The following is an 18,435-nucleotide window of genomic DNA, read 5'->3' as shown; positions in this document are numbered from 1 at the left end:
TTATTGATGTTTCTCCCAGCAATCTTGATTCCAGCTTGTGCTTCTTCCTGCCCAGCGTTTCTCATGATGTACTCTGCATATAAGTTGAATAAGCAAGGTGACAATATACAGCCTTGACGTACTCCTTTTCCTATTTAGAACCAGTCTGTTGTTCCATGCCCAGTTCTAACTGTTGCTTCCTGACCTGCATACAGCTTTCTTAAGAAACAGGTGAGGTGGTCTGTTATTCCCATATCTTTCAGAATTTAATACATGCAACTTAAGGGAACTTATGCCTTATTCTGACAGGTATGAGACTATACTTGAAACCAGGACAATAAAACCTTTAGTATTGAACTAAAATCAGTTAAATATGTTTCTATTTTTTATTTCTTTTAAAAATATGGAGGATTCAAGTCGATGTATGGCTAGACCAATACAATATTTTAAAGCTAAAATGAATAAATTAATAAATTTAAATAAATAGATAAAAATATCATTATAGAATTTTCAGTGAAACAAACTTCAATTGAAATAAATGTTTACATCTCAAATAAATAAATAGATAAATAAAAGCTAGTTCACATCATGGGAATAAAATCCCAGACTTCCTTTGATAATATTGTGAGGATAAGCTTGAAACAGTTATTTTTATAAAAATAGAAGCATTGTGAAGATTTTAGGCACAACCCTGATGTGTTTCTGGACACTTCTGTCCAGAACATTGCTAGGTTTAATCATTTATCTATTAATGCACTGTTGTGCTTTCAGCTCACTTGACCACATCCATAATCACTTCTCTTGACAGGAACAAGCAATGTCTTCAAAATTGTCTGCTAGACCAGTGCTTAGTATCTCCAGTCTACTACATCAGTTAGACTATCTCCTTTGAATTTTGAGGAAGCTAGAAGTTATATTTTATTTTACTTCAGAATATCTCAATAATGAAGGAAGCCATTTCCTTATGTTAGGTAGTTAGAATAGGAAACAGGAGTCCAAAATGGCAGTGGCTAAAAGACAAGGAAGGGAAAAGCCTGCAAAAATAGAACAAAGGAAGGTCAAAGGAAGGTCTGAGGACTGGAGTGAGGACCTCAGCTAGGATAGAGAGCACTCCTGGCTAGCCCAATCGACATAGGGCAGGCCCGGGGAGGAAAAAAAACAAAACACACGGAAGGAGGAGCTAAAGCGCGCACGCTCTCTCTCTCCATGTGCTGGCTCGCTCCCCACTCTCTTCTCTTTGTGTCTTTGGGTCGGCATGCCCTCACACCTCGAGGATGGATTTTCCTGCTATTTTCTAAATAAAATAGAGCTGTAACACTGATTTGTCTAAGAGCTATAACACGGTCTGTCCAAGACCCAACAGCTGTGACACACCAAAGGCTTGGCTTTAATGTCTGTCACTCCAAATGTTTGTTGTGATGAGACAGAACCAAGGAGAATACACTCGCCTGACACTTAAAACCTGGTTTCATGTTTCCTCCTAGAGGCAAGTTTATAATGTAGAGGAACTTATAGGTCTTTGGACAAAATACACAGCTTTGGTTTTCACTGAAGAGCTTGCAAGTACTAGTTTTATCTTCCAGCTTATTTAAAAATCTACCTTATTCTGTATAGAGGGAAGGGAAGTCGATTAGGGTCCTCATCTCTGATATTGAACGTTTACTATGGATTCTCACTAGTCTGAACATTCCATATGTTTCTCTGTCATTTATATCTTTCACACGCCTGTAATGTAGGCTGATTTTCTCATGCAAATGCAAAGGGAGGGGAGAGGAAAGGCAAACCAACGCCAGGACAGAGCTGAGAGTTGGGTTGAGTTTGGTGTCCATTCTTCCTAGAAATTCTCCTAGACAAGCAGTGCTGATCTTCGTGCTTATTAGTTAATTAACCTCATATTGTCCCATAAAAATTATTTAAGGAACTTTTTATCTGACAAATTGAGGATGTTATATAACTCTCAAAAACAAATTATACCATTTTCCTCCTCTAACTTTTCTGCTGCTTTTCAGTTTTTGAGTTTCATCAGTCATCAAACTGTTTTCTAAGTGCCTTTTGTACGTAGGAGGCTCTAGCATTTCCTGTATAAAGGAAATAAGGATGTATGAAACAGGTGTCTTGCTTAGAGCTTTTGTGAGGGGAGGCAAGGCATCCACTCAATAACACTAAACAGTCATTCACGCATTATTCGATTAAATGCCATTTAAGCAACACAGAGACCTCATGAGAGACTAGAGAATCAGCTAAGCCATGCCCAGCCCACAGGAACTTTCATTGTTTTAACGTATCATGTTTTGGAGTAATTTGATACTCAGTAGTGATAGGGTCTACATGAGGGCTCATGGTTGAAATGGTTCATTATTTTACCTCGCAAACAAAGAATAAAGTCACAGTGACCCTTGAGACTGACCAAATTGCCCAAATGACATTCTGTTTTCCCACTGGCACCTACCTTCTCAAGGCTACGAGATCACTGGATTCCAGACCTCCAGCCACCTGGTCATGGCGCTCAGCTACGGGCTAAATATTAACCATTCCTTCAGAGAATTTTTCATTGGCGGGATTTAAGAAAGACCCTGTCAGAAAGGGAGGACACTGTTTCTTTTCAAGGGGCAGTCACCCTCTTGTTCCTGCTTCCTCGCACTTGCCTTACAAGTAGTAGATAATGAATATTCTCCTTCAATTAAAAACTTTTCTCAATATCACAAAACACTCCTTTTAATAATACAGCTTTCATTACAGTGTCAATAATATAGATAAATTTTATTATAATGTAGCTAAGTTAAGCAGCGCATATATAATTCTTTCTACTTAGAGATAATCCCCGTTAACCCTTGGTAAACCTGTCTGGTTACTTTCCCCATGCACATGGGGTACGATTTTGTTTTACTATAGAAGGGCACAGAGGAGGTGGCACCCCCAAAGTCCCCATGGCCCGGAATGTCATCTGCTTTTTATAAAAGCTTAGACTGTGATGAAATAAAATTGTTTATATTATTGCTTGGGACTTGGAGTTGGTTTAAGACAATTCTTTGGGCTTAGTCCCCATTCGTGCTGATGCTTTTTCTTCCTAGTTCTCTTCATCCTTGAATTCATTGGCAACACTTGTGTCCAGTCTTCTCCTTCTTTGAGGACCTCCTTCTCTGCTCAAACCAGGTGTGGTGTTCTAGTCCATTGTTTGCTCTTCTTTTTATTCTCACCTCTTAAATATGAGGGCTCTACTTTGGGGTTTTTCTGATCTAAATCTCTATATTCTCAGCATTTATCTATCCTATACATATGGTTTAAATCAGCATCAAACCTATGATTTTCACCACTTTAAGGTGAGGCTTAATATAAGTCAATAAAAAAATATTGAGTGAATATGAATTTGTCTTGGATTGTGATGGCAGGCTTAATAGTAGAATTAGGAAATTCTGGCTTTAGCTAATCACTTTTTGAACCTGTTACAACATTGCTTCTGTTTTATGTTTTTGTTTGCTGGCTGTGAGAAAAGTGAGATCTTCACTCTCTAACCAAGGATCAAAATCACACTCCTTGCATTGGAAGGTGAAGTCTTAACCACTGGATTGCCAGGGAAGTCCCATCACTCTGATGATTAAATCCATATCTCCTGAATAGATCACCCTCCTAAATTTTAGTTTAAAAAAAATCACCTAATTGGTCCCCCTTAATTATATGTATTTTATTCAGTTAAGATCTTCAATAATTCTGTCTTTGTTCATGGTAGGTACTTCCTAATTGGCTTTCTTCTGCTCTGTCCACTTGCCACACCACTTCCAGAGGCATCTCACTGAAATGGAAATAACAGCATATTGCTCTCATGTCCCAAATCCATCAATGGCTTTCTAGTGGCTCAAAATAAAGCTCAAATTTCTTGACATCTTACACAACATGCATGAATTAACCTTCCACCATAACCTCACACTCTTCTCTCACATCTCCCTGGGATTCACTTTTACTGAACTACCTGCACAGGTTGGTAACTCTCAACTCCCAAGCCCTTGCACCTCTGCTGTTTCATCTAACTGATTCCTGCTTAATCGAGACCCAGCCAACTCCATCCCCCATGGTAATAAACTGAATATGTCTATCATAATATTTATCACACTATTTATCACAGTAAATTTTTTGAAATCATGAAGTGCTTGATTGGAAACTTTCTAAATGTTATAAAAGTGTAAAGAAAATCTCCCTTCCTTCCCTTTCCCCCTCCAGTTAGCACTGTTAATAGCTTAGTGTGTTTGATAGACCCTTTTATCTGCATTTACAAACATACATATAAATAATGGAGTCTAAGAAAGGTTCAGCAGCTTCCTTTATTATTATTTTTTTAAATTTTATAGCTTATGGGCATCTGTGCATGTCAGGGCTTGAAAATCCACTACATTCTTTTTAGCATCCTTTTCTTTAAGGAGAGATCAAGGGAAGAGACTGATTTTCATCTCTCCAAGTTTTTTAGGAATGTAAGAAAATCTTCATTTAAAGTAGAAACTTGTCTTATTTTTCTCCTGATTTTATATCCTTGAATAAAATAGTTATACTGTTTTCCCAGAGTAATTTCAAGCAGAATATAGTAACGGACATTACTTGTTTTATTTATCTATGTATTCACTTATTTATGTTATCAATCATTTCCCATCATGATGCATGTTTTTGTCCTTGTGACCCTCTGACTTTAGGACCCATTCCTTCATTTTCTATATAGGAATGAAACATTGGAATTTCTCAGGAATATTATTAAATTCAATGTTCACAGTAACTCTATATGCTAAGCAAGATAGAAATATTCCTATTTTACAAAGAGAAGGTTGCAATTTTGAGAAAGCTCCCTAACTAGAGACTGGGCATCCTGTTCAGCTATGTCCACATTCCCCTCCTTATTTGCTTAGGACTTACCCTTGTGATGTTTCAGTGGGTATGCTCTGAATCCTTGTTTCCTCACTCTTTAACATAAAAATCTAGTTTGTTTAGTTTCCTTTGGATAAATTAGTTTACACTGAAAAGAGTCACACTAACAGTGACTTACTATGTTACCCCTCCCAGAGTCATTATTACAGAAGTTAGTGAATTAATGTAAACAATGAGAAACATGGTAGGAATTGTTGGAGAAAATAACTTTATTGGAATAGACCTATTAGTACACCCCAAACAATTTTACATGGAAAATCTTCTGAATCCACAACTGTTTATGAGGTCACATCAATTGGTTATGTGTAAGGAGGATACAACTCTACCAGATTTGTTTTGCATATCTTGCTATACTTTTCACTGGTCCACTCCAGTCAATTTTTCAAATGACCCTGAAAGGAAATTCAGACTTGTTTAGTTACTTTGAAAACTCTTCTTCAAAATATCTTTGAAAGTTTTTAAACAGTTGGTATTCATTTTCCAAAATAACTCTTCATGAAAATGACCAAAATAATTTTCAGAAATTAAACCACTGAGACCTCATTACTTTGTAACTGCTACCTGACTCTTGAGATCTCACTTTAGTTCTGTGAATCTGAGATTATTATTGCCAGAACATAATTGAGGAAACTAACAGCAATATCTTCAAGGCACTTTGAAGTTTTTAGGGACCATTTTTATTTTATTGTAATATATTCTCCTCCTGTCTTGTGTGTATATTATTGCTTGGAAACAATGAGGCCCAAAGAGTAATAAGTTTCCTCCCTTGCAAAGAGTTTACCTTCTCTTCTTTTAATCTGCAATAAAACAATTTTTTTTAAGAAAAATATTAGCACTGAAATATTTAACTTTTATTCAGAGAGATGACTTTAAAAAATAAAGAATTGGCTGCATCTTTATCAGCAGGATTTTTTAATCCCTGAAATGCTTTTGAATACTTTTGGAAAGATGGTTGGTGATGCTGAGAAAAAGCAATGTGGTCTCCTATTGGAAGGAAAGGAGAGCCAATAGCATCTGTCCCCAGAGGAGGGTCAAGAAGCTGCAAGGAATAGAATCATGGGTCTGAGGTAACTGATCTCTTCAGGGAGGATGCCAGAAACAGCATCTCTTGTTTTCTATGAATGAGATTTAATCAACTTTAGGAAACAAATGAAAAATCTGAAGATCTTTCTGACCAGGGATCAAACCCAGGTCTCCTGCATTGCAGGCAGATTATTTACTGTCTGAGCCACTAGTGAAGCTCTTTTCATCTGAGGGATTTAGAACACAAAAGCAGGAAGTCAACAGATACCTGGAGTAACAGGCAAGTTTGACTTTGGAGTACAAAATGAAGCAGGGCAAAGGCTAAGAGAGTTTTGTCAAGAGAACACATGAGTCATAGCAAAAACCCTTTAATAACAACACAAGAGACAACTCTATACATGGATATCACCAGGCGGTCAATACCAAATCAGAATGATTACAGTTTTTGCAGCTGAAAATGGAGAAGCTCTATACAGTCAGCAAAACAAGACTGGGAGCTGGCTGTGGCTCTGTGGCTCAAATCATGAACTCCTTATTGCAAAACTCAGGCTTAAATTGAAGAAAATAGGGAATACCACTAGGTCATTCAGATATGACCTCAATAAAATCCTTTATGATTATACAGTGGATGTGACAAATAGATTCAAGGGATTATATCTGGTAGACAGAGTGCCTGAAGAACTATGGATGGAGGTTTGTAATATTGTAGAGGAGGCAGTGGCCATATCTATCCCCAAGGGCTGGGGGGAAATGCAAGAAGGCAAAGTGGTTATCTGAGGAGGCTGTTACAAAGGCGCAGGAGGGCCAAGAGAAGCTACTCCACGTTCAAGGTCAGGAGGGGCAGCCGTGAGAAGATACCCCTCGTTCAAGGTAAGGAGCAGTGGCTGTGCTTTGCTGGAGCAGCCGTGAAGAGATACCCCACGTCCAAGGTAAGAGAAACCCAAGTGAGACGGTAGGTGTTGCGAGAGGGCATCAGAGGGCAAACGCACTAAAACCATAATCACAGAAACTATCCAATCTGACCACACGGACCACAGCCTTGTCTAACTCAGTGAAACTAAGCCATGCTTGAGGCCACCCAAGACGGACGGGTCAGGGTGGAGAGGTCTGACAGAATGTGGTCCCCTGGAGAAGGGAATGGCAAACCACTTCAGTATTCTTGCCTTGAGAACCCCATGAACAGTAGGAAAAGGCAAAATGATAGGATACTGAAAGAGGAACTCCCCAGGTCGGTAGGTGCCCAATATGCTACTGGAGATCAGTGGAGAAATAACTCCAGAAAGAATGAAGGGATGGAGCCAAAGCAAAAACAATACCCAGTTGTGGATGTGACTGGTGATAGAAGCAAGGTCTGATGTTGTAAAGAGCAATATTGCATAGGAACCTGAAATGTTAGGTCCATGAATCAAGGCAAATTGGAAGTGGTCAAACAGGAGATGGCAAGAGTGAATGTCGACATTTTAGGAATCAGCGAACTAAAATGGACTGGAGTGGGTGAATTTAACTCAGGTGACCATTATATCTACTACTGTGGGCAGGAATCCCTTAGAAGAAGTGGAGTAGCCATCATGGTCAACAAAAGAGTCTGAAATGCAGTACTTGGATGCAATCTCAAAAATGACAGAATGATCTCTGTTCATTTCCAAGGCAAACCATTCAATATCATGGTAATCCAAGCCTATGCCCCAACCAGTAACACTGAAGAAGCTGAAGTTGAATGGTTCTATGAAGACCTACAAGACCTTTTAGAACTAACACCCAAAAAAGATGTCCTTTTCATTATAGGGGACTGGAATGCAAAAGTAGGAAATCAAGAAACACCTGGAGTAACAGGCAAATTTGGCCTTGGAGTACAGAATGAAGCAGGGCAAAGGCTAATAGAGTTTTGCCAAGAGAATGCACTGGTCATAGCAAACACCCTCTTCCAACAACACAAAAGAAGACTCTACACATGGACATCACCAGATGGTCAACACCGAAATCAGATTGATTATATTCTTTGCAGCCAAAGATGGAGAAGCTCTATACAGTCAGCAAAAACAAGACTGGGAGCTGACTGTGGCTCAGATCATGAACTCCTTATTGCCAAATTCAGACTGAAATTGAAGAAAGTGGGAAAAACCACTAGACCATTCAGGTATGACCTAAATCAAATCCCTTATGACTATACAGTGGAAGTGAGAAATAGATTTAAGGGCCTAGATCTGATAGACAGAGAGCCTGATGAACTATGCACGGAGGTTCGTGACATTGTACAGGAGACAGGGATCAAGATCATCCCCATGAAAAAGAAATGCAAAAAGGCAAAATGGTTGTCTGAGGAGCCTTACAAATAGCTGTGAAAAGAAGAGAAGCGAAAAGCAAAGGAGAAGAGGAAAGATATTCCCATTTGAATGCAGAGTTCCAAAGAATAGCCAGGAGATATAAGAAAGCCTCCCTCAGCAATCAATGCAAAGAAATAGAGGAAAACAACAGAATGGGAAAGACTAGAGATCTCTTCAAGAAAATTAGAGATACCGAGGGAACATTTCATGCAATGAAATGGTAAGGACCTAACAGAAGCAGTAAGGCCTAAAATGAGGTAGCAAGAATACACAGAAGACCTATAATAAAAGGTCTTAATGACCCAGATAACCACAATGGTGTGGTCACTCACCCAGAGCCAGACATTCTGGAGTGTGAAGTCAAGTGGGCCTTAGGAAGAATTACTATCAACAAAGCTAGTGGAGGTGATGGGATTCCAGCTGAGCTATTTCAAATCCTAAAAGATGATGCTGTGAAAGTGCTGCACTCAATATGTCAGCAAATTTGGAAAACTCAGCAGTGGCCACAGGACTGGAAAATGTCAGTTTTCAATCCAACCCCAAGGAAAAGTGAAAGTTGTTCAATGGTGTCTGACTGTTTGTGACCCCATTCCTCTGTCTATGAAATCCTGTAGGCAATTCTACTAGAGTTGGTAGCCATTCCTTCTCCAGGGGACCTTCCCAACCCAGGGATCAAACCCAGATTTCCTGCATTGCAGGCAGATTCTTGACCATCTGAGCAACCGGGGAATTCCAATCCCAAAGAAGGGCAATGCTGAAGAATGTTCAAACTACCATTCAATTTTACTCACTTCCCATGCCAGTAAGGTTATGGTCAAAATCCTTCAAGTTAGGCTTCCAGATGTGCAACCTGGATTTAGAAAAGACAGAGGAACCAGAGATCAAATTGCAAACATCCACTGGATCAAAGAAAACCAAGATAATTCTAGAAAAGCATCTGTTTCTGCTTCATTGACTATGCTAAAGCCTTTGACTGTGTGGATCAGAACAAACTGTGGAAAATTCTTGAAGGGAAGGGAATACCAGACCACCTTTCCTGTCTCCTGAGAAATCTGTATGTGGGTAAAGAAGCAGCAATTAAAATCCGACATGGAACAATGGACTGGTTCAAATTTGGGAAAGGAGTATGACAAAGTTTTATATTGTCACCCTGCTAATTTAACTTATATGCAGCATTCAGTTCAGTTCATAAATCATGTGAAATGACAGGCTGGATGAATCACAAGCTGAAATTGTTTGCCAGGAGATTTCCAGGAGAAATATCAACAACCTCAGATATACTAATGACAAAACTCTAATGAAAGAAAGTAAAGAGGAACAAAAGAGCCTCTTGATGTGGGTGAAAGAGAAGAGTGAAAAACTGGCTTAAAATTCCACATTCAAAAAACTAAGATCATTACATCCAGTCCCATCACTTCATGCAAATAGAAGGGGGAAAGGTGGAAACAGTGACAAATTTCATTTTCTTGGGCTCCCAAATCACTGTGGATGGTGACTGCAGCCATGAAATTAAAAGACACTTGTTGCTTCAGTGGAAAGCTATGATAAACCTAGACAACATATTAAAATACAGAGACATCACTTTGCCGTCAAAGATCTGTATAGTCACAGTTACGATTTTTCCAATAGTCATGTATGGATGTGAGAGTTTGACCTATACAATGAAGGTTGAATGATGAAAAATTGATGCTTTCAAAGTGTGGTGCCAAAGAAGACTGAGAGGGTAACAGGTAGGGAGGCTAGGGGCCTCCAAACAGAGGAAACAGGCTGCAAGTGTCAGACTTGTTTTTACCTTTCTCTTAAGTGACAGGAGGAAACAAACTACAAGTGTCAGATTTTTTTTTTTTTTTCTTTCTTCTCTATACAAAATTAAAAGGAGGTTTCTCTTAAAATTTTGTGTGGCTGTAATGACACCTGGTTCCACCTGAACTTAACTTTTCTCAAACCTTGAGCTAACCAAAGCATTTTTCTTATGGAAATGTTTTTCTTAAGCTATGTTAATGAACTATGTATTTACCTTAGACTGTCTTTCTTCAGGTTAGCTCCATGTAAGACTCAGAATCAATAATGGCTCAACAAACCAGTATATTTTACTCATGGAAATGTTCTTAAGCTATGTTAATGAGACTGTGTATTTGCTTGGAAAACTGCCTTTCTTCAAGAATCATGTCATTTGTTTTATGGCCTGGGATGACACCTTATGCCAATGTTTTCTCAAAATGCATATTGTGGGTGAGGAATCTGGTGGCACTCTCTGAATTTTAAGACATTGCCTTTTAACAGCCTGCTAACAGGTATATAACTTCTTGCTAAAAACTAGTAAGGGGGCACTCTTTCTGCCCCCTTCTGATGTCTGTGTCAGAAGCTTTCTCTCTTTTACACTTTAATAAAACTTCATGATACAAAAGCTCTGAGTGATCAAGCCTCATCACTGGCCCTGGATTGAATTCTTCTCCTCTGGAGGCCAAGAATCCTGGCATCTTTCACGGCTCAGCAACAACCTTTCAAGACTCTTAAGAGCCTCTTGGATTGAGAGGAGATCAAGCCAGTCAGTCCTAAAGCAAATTAACTCTGAATTGAAAGGACTGATGATGAAGGCTAAAGCTACAGAATTTGGTCACTTGATTCAAAGAGCTAATTTATTGGAAAGACCCCGATGCTGGGAAAGACTGAGGGTAGGAGGAGAAGGGAATGGCAGAGGATAAGATGATTAGATAGCATCACCAACTCAATGGACATGAATTTGAGCAAACCCCAGGAGATAGTGAAGGACAGGGAAGCCTGGCATGCTGAAGTTCATGGGGTTGCAAAGAATCAGACATGACTGAGTGACTAAACAACAACAACAAATGGGAAATTGCTGTAGAGTACAGGATGCTCAGCTCAGTGCCCTTTAGTGACCTAGAGAGGTAGGATGTGGTGATGGGAGGTCTAAAAAAAAGGGGTATATGTATACTTATAGCTGGTTCACTTTTTTGTACAGCAGAAACCAACACAGCATTATACAGCAATTATACTCTAATAATTTTTTTTTTTTAATTTTAAAAGGTGACACCTGCAGACATGCATTGTGACTGCATTTGTGACTTACCTGCCTTTACTACTCCAGGAGCTCTGACTGACAGGTAACAAAATCCAGGTTGACCTGAAGGGTGATGACTTCCTTGTGACCAAGTGTCCTGTCATTTGGGCCAGACACATGAGGGAAGTTATCCTACTAAGTGACTGCAGGATGACTCATTAACCAATCCAATTAAAATTAGCTGAGTTAACCCTAACCAGAGGAACCTGCACAGCTAGTTACAGAATTTGAGCTAGAGAAATGGTTATTTCTTTAAGTTGTTAAGTTTGGAGTGGGTTGTTCATAGAAAAAGGTAAGTAATAGAAAAACAAAAAACAACAAACTATAAGCCATCAGTGACAACATATGCCCTGCCTATACCCATGGGCTTGTTGGGAAGAGAATGACTGTGCTGGATGGGGAAGGTTCTGAAGGGCGGAGCCTAGGGGAGGATGAGGTCTGAATGTCAGAGGCGCTTGATGAGCAACAGTCAGGATGGCTGCCTCTGTGTTCTGAGACTGGCCAGCAGAAACCGGCCCAAGTTTCTTGCCATGATCAGAAGGACATATATTGCCAACTATCTTCTTTCCCCTTGACATTAAACTTTACTCAGTCATTTGACTTTTATCCCTTTTAAAAAATACGTAGCATATCTGGATTCTACCTGAATATCATTCCCATAGAAATATTCAGAGTCCACAATAATATTTTTTGAGAGCCTAGTTTAGAGATAAGGAACTATGTTTCCTGTCTGTGACAACATAAGGAATGAGAAGTCTGTAAACGAGATCTACTCAGAACAGGGACAATTTCTTCTTCAGATAAAATGTACTTGACCCAATTATTCCATTAGTGATATATTTGTGTATTTTGATTCATGTTTGTCTAGTTGGCAATTTTTTAAAAATAATCTGTTTCTACTGCGAAATAAAGGCAGTATAGAGAAAAACGAACAAGACCTAGAAGTATTTTTTATGGAAAAATTATGAAGCAAACACCCCTGTGACCACACTCAAGTCAGAGGGGGAGCCTTGCCCTCACAACAGAGTCCCTGTCTGTTCACAGTCAGTGTTCACAATCCTGATGTGTATGGTGATTGGTTCTCTCTTTAACTGGATACTTTTACCATCTCTGCAGAGGTGGAAAATAGACACAGCTATGTGTGTATCCTGAAATGCAACAGTTCAGTCTTGTTTTAAATTTTATATAATTGAACTCATTCCTCATTGTCTCACTTCTTTTACTGAATGCTGTTTCTTGCTTTGTGTGACTGTAATCTATTCATTTTCATCCACAGGTATTCCATTGTATGAACACACTGAACACTTTACTATAGAAAGACATTAAAGGTTTCCGACTTTCAGGTATTACAACAGTATTGCTGTGACTGTTCTTACATGTCTTCTTGTGCACATGTGCATATTTTTCTGTGGAGGGCCCTTTTTGGATTGTAAGATAAGCACATTTTCAAATTTAGTAAAAACAATCTAAGGTGGTATAACCATTTCGCCTGCCGCAAGCAGCAGAGTTGCTTCCAATGCTCCATATCTTGTAAGCATTTGATATTGTCAGACTTTTAATTTTTGCCAATCTGATTGGTATGTGGTGGAATCTCTTATAATTTTTTTAGCATTGTGGTCAGAAATTTTTCCTTTTTAATTTAAATGTATGTATTCTTAATTGAAAGAGAATTGCTTTACAATACTGTGTTAGTTTCTGCCATATATTAACATGATTCAACCACAGGTATACATACATCCCTCCCTCTTGAACTTCTTTCCCACCTCCCCCCCCATCCCACCCCATCCCTCTACATTGTCACAGAGCACTGGGTTTGAGCTCCCTGATCATGCAACAAATTTCCACTGGCTATCTACTTTACATATGGTAGTTAATACTTTCTCCATTCCTCCCACCCTCTCCTTCAGCTCACCCTATGTCCACAAGTCCATTCTCTATGTCTGTGTCTCCACTGCTTCCCTGCAAATAGGTTCATCAGTTCCATCTTTCTAAATTCCATGTATATGTATTAATATGAGATATTTGTTTTTCTCTTCCTGACTTACTTCACCCTGTATAATAAAATCTAGGTTCATCCACCTCATGAGAACTAACTCAAATGCATTCCTTTTTGTGGCTCCATTGTATAGGTTATATATGCACCACAACTTCTTTATTCATTCATCTATCAATGGACATCTAGGTTGCTCCCATGTCCAACCTATTGGAAATAGTGCTGCAAAGAACACTGGGATACATCAGTCTTTTTCAATTTTGGTTTCCACAGGGTGTATGTCCAGTAGTGGGATTTTGGGTAATATGGTAGTTTTATTCCTAGTTTTTAAGGAGTAACCATACTGTTCTCCATAGTGGCTGTACCAATTTATATCCCCACCAATGGTGCAAGACAGTCCCCTTTTCTCCACAACCTCTCCAGCACTTATTGTTTGTAGATTTTTTGACAATGACCATTCTGATAGATGTGACGTGATACACCATTGCAGTTTTGATTTGCATTTCTCTAATTATGAGTAATGTTGAGCGTCTTTTCTTATGTTTATTGGCCATGTTTAGGTCTTTGGTTAAATGTCTATTTAGGTTTTTTGCCCACTTTTTGACTGGGTTGCTTGTTTTTCTTGTATTTATTTGTATGACTTGCTTGTATATTTTGGAGATTAATCCTCTGTCAGCTGATTCATTTGTTTTATTTTCTCCCATTCTGAGGGTTGGTTTTCACCTTATTGATAGTTTCCTTTGCTGTGTAAAAACTTTTAATCATGTCTCATTTGTTTATTTTTGTTTTTATTTTTATTATTCTAGGAGGTGAGTTACAGAATGTCATACTGTAACTTATGTCAAGGAGTGTGCTGCCAATGCTATCCTCTAGGAACTTTATAGTTTCTGGTGTTCCATTTAAGTCTTTAATCCATTTTGAGCTTATTTTTGTGTATGGTGTTAAAAGGTATTATAGTTTCATTCTCTTACATGGAACTTGCTGTACATGAAGTACAGTCTTCCCAGTAGGACTTATTGAAGAGGCTGTCTTTTTTCCTTGTATATACTTGCCTCCTTTGTCAAAGATAAAGTACCCATAGATATATGGGTTTATTTATGGACTTTCTATCTTATTTCATTTGTCTATATTTCTGTTTTCATGTCAGTATCACACTATTTTGATGACTGTAGCTTTGTAGTACAGCCTGAAGTCAGGAAGCTTTATTCATTCAGCTCCATTTTTTTCATTTTTTTTTCCTCAAGATTACTTTGGTTATTTGGAGTCTTTGGTGTTTCCATACAAATTGTGATTTTTTTTTCTCTAGTTCTGTGGATATTACCATGGGTAGTTTGATAAGATTGCTTTGAATCTGTAGATTGCTTTGGGTCATATAGTCATTTACCAGTGTTGATTCTTCCAGTTCAAGAAAATGGTATATTTCTCCATCTGCTTGAGTTGTGTTTGATTTCTCTCATCAGTGTCTTCTAATTTTCTGCATACAGGTCTTTTTTCTCTTTAGATAGGTTTATTCCTAGGGATTTTATTCTTTTTGTTGCAATGGTCAATGGATGGTTTCCTTAATTTCTCTGTCTGAATTTTTATTGTCAGTGTATAGGATTCCAAGGGATTTCTGTGTATTGATTTTACATTCTGTGATTTTACTATATTCACTGATTAACTTTAGTGATTTACTGGTGTCATCTTTAGGGTTTACTCTGTACAGTATCATTTCTTCTGCAAACAGTGGTAGTTTTATTTCTTAATTTCCAATCTGGATTCTTTTCATTTCTTTCTTTTTCTTTCTTTTTTCTCTGACTGTTGTGGCTAGGATTTCGAAAACTTGAATAGTAGTGGTTATGATGGGCACTCTTGTCTTGTTCCTGATCGTAGAGGAAATGCTTTCAGGTTTTCACCACTAGAATAATGTTTGCTGTGAGTTTATTATCTTCAGGGAGGATTCTTCTATGCTTACTATTTGGAGAGATTTTTTTTTTTTAATTTATCATAATTGGTGTTGAATTTTGTTGAAAGATTTCTCTGCATTTATTGAGATCATCATATAGTTTTTATCTTTCAGTTTGTTAATATGGTGTATCACATCAATTGATTTGTGTATATTGAGGAATACATGCCTCCCTGGGATAAAACCCACTTGATCATGATGCATGATCATTTAATGTGTTGTTGGATTCTGTTTGCTAGGATTTTGTTCAGGATTTTTGCACCTATGTTCATCAGTGATACCAGTCTGTAATTGTTGATTGTGCGTGTGTGGCATCTTTGTCTGGTTTTAGCAGGGTGATGGTGGCGTCAGAGAATGAGCTGAGGAGTTTTCCTTCCTCTACAATTTCCTGGAAGTGTTTGAACAGTGTAAGTGTTAGCTCTTTGAACTTTTGATAGAATTCACCTGGAAGCCATCTGACCCTGGGTGTTTTTTTTGTTGTTGTTAGAATATATTTTATTGCAGTTTATATTTCTGGGCTTGTCATTGGTCTGTTCATATTTTCTATTTCTTCCTGGTTAAGTTTTGGAAGATTATACTTTTCTGAAAATGTGTCCATTTCTTCCAAGTTGTCCATTTTATTGGCATATAGTTGCTCATAGTAGTCTCTTATGATCCTTTGTATTTATGTGTTTGTTGTAACTTTCCCATTTTCATTTCTAATTTTATTGATTTGAGTCTTCTCCCTTTTTTTCTTGATGAGTCTGGCTAATGGTTTGTCAATTTTGTTTATCTTCTCAAAGAACCAGCTTTTAGTTTTATTGATCTTTGCTATTGTCTCTTTCATTTCTTTTTCATTTATTTCTGCTCTGAACTTTATGATTTCTTTCCTTCTACTAATTTTTTTTTTTTTTTTTGCTTTGCCCTTCTGTTTCTAGTTGCTTTAGGTTCAAGGTTAGGTTGTTCATTTGATGTTTTTCTTCTTTCTTGAGATAAGTTTGTATTGTTATAAACATCCCTCTTAGCACTGCTTTTAATACATTCCATAGGTTTTGAGTGGCCATTTGCTTCTAGTTATATTTTGATTTTGTTTTTGATTTATTCTGTGATCTGTTGGTCATTCAGAATTATATCATTTAGCCTCAATATGTCTGTGTTTTATATAGTATTTTTTCCCTGTAGTTGACGTGTAATCTTATATCATTGTGGTTCATAAAAGATGCCTTAAAATAATTTCACTTTTTAAATTTTGCCAAAGCTTGATATGTGAACCAAGATATAATCAATCCTGGAGAATATTCCATGCGCACTGGAGGAAAAAAGTGAAATCTACTGTTTTTGCATGAAGTGCCCTGTAGATATCAATTAGGTCCAGCTGGTTCAATGTATCATTTAAAACTTGTATTTTCTTATTAATTTTCTGTCTGGATGAGCTGTCCATTGGTGTGAGTTGTGTAAATTATCCCATTACTATTTTGTTACTCTCAATTTCTCCTTTAACCGTTGTTAGCATTTGTCTTATGTATTAGAAGTATATGTATATTTATAATTGTTATATATTCTTCTTGGATTGCTTACTATGTAGTGATCATTGATCATTATGTAGTGTCCTTCTTTGTCTCTTGCTATGGTCTTTAAAGTCTATTTTATCTGATATGAATATTGCTACTTTTGCTTTCTTTTCATTTCTGTTTGCATGGTAAATCTCTTTCCAGCCCTTCACTTTCAGTCTGCATATGTCCTTAGATCTGAGGTGGATCTCTTATCAACAGCATATATAAAGGTCTTGTTTTTGTATCCATTTAGCCAACCTGTGTGTTTTGGTTGGAGTATTTAGTCCATTTACATTTATGGTAATTATAGACATGTATGATCCTCTTACTATTTATTGTTTTGCATTTGGTTTGTAGGTCCTTTCTTTCTCTTTTGTTTTCTGTCTAGAGAAATTCCTTTAGCATTTGTTGTAAAGCTGGTTTGGCAGTGCTGAATTCTCTTAACTTTTGCTTGTCTGTAAAGGTTTTGATTTCCTCCTTTGAATCTGAATGAGATTCTTGCTGGATAGAGTAATCTTGGTTGTAGTTTTTCTCTTTCATCACTTTAAGTATATCCTGCCACTCCCTTCTGGCCTGCAGAACTTCTGTTGAGCAATCAGCTGTTTGCCTTATGGGGATCCTCTTGTATTTTATTTGTTGCCTTTCCTTTGCTGCTTTTAATATTTGTCTTTTGTATTTAATTTTTGTTAGTTTGATTAATATATGTCTTGGTGTGTTTCTCCTTGGGTTTATTCTATATGGGACTCACTAGACTTCCTGGACTTGTGTGGTTATTTCATCTCACATTTTAGGGAAGTTTTTTACTATAATCCCCTCAAATGTTTTCTCATGCCCTTTCCTTTTGTTTTGTTCTTCTGGGACTGCTATGATTCTAATGTTATGCTTAATGTCCCAGAGGTCTCTGAGACTGTCCTCACTTCATTTTATTCTTTATTATTATTATTCCACTCTGCTTCAGTTATTTCCACCATTCCATCTTCCATCTCACTTATCTGCTTTTCTGCCACAGTTACTCAGCTATTGGGTCCCTCTGGTATACATTAAATCTCATTAAATAATTTAAATACATTAAATTATTGCATTGTTCATTGTGAATTGTTTATTCTTTAATTCTTCTAAGTCTTTATTAAACATTTCTTGCATCTTCTTGATCTAGTCCTCCAGTCTATTTATCCATTTTATTTTCAAGATTTTAGATCTTCTTTACTATTAATATGCTGATTTTTTTTCCCCCAAGTATATTGTCTATTTTCTCTTTATTTGTTTGGTCTTGTGAGTTTTTAAAATGTTCATTCATCTGCTGAATGTTTCTCTGTCATTTCATCTTGTTTAATTCACTGTGTTTTATGTCTCCTTTTTGCAGGCTGGAAGGTTGAGGTGTCTGTTAATTGTAGAGTCTGCCCCCTTTGGATGAGACTGGACCAGGGCTTTCTGAAGATCTCCTGGTGAGTTGGATTCTTGACTGTCTTCTGGTGGGTGGAGCTGGATCTTGTCTCTCTGAAGGGCAGTGCTGAATCCAGTAGTGAGTTTTGGGGTGTCTATGAGTTTGGTATGGCTTTGAGCAGCCTGTCTGTTAATGTGCAGGGTTGTGGTTCTGTTTCTCTGAAGTACTGGCGTGGAGAATCTGGCACTGGAGCTTGCTGCCCTTT

This window comes from Odocoileus virginianus, unplaced genomic scaffold (genome assembly GCF_023699985.2).
Source record: "Odocoileus virginianus isolate 20LAN1187 ecotype Illinois unplaced genomic scaffold, Ovbor_1.2 Unplaced_Contig_13, whole genome shotgun sequence".
In the NCBI taxonomy this organism is placed as follows: Eukaryota; Metazoa; Chordata; class Mammalia; order Artiodactyla; family Cervidae; genus Odocoileus; species Odocoileus virginianus.
The sequence above is the reverse complement of the archived record's forward strand: the minus strand, read 5'-3'. Positions refer to the sequence as shown.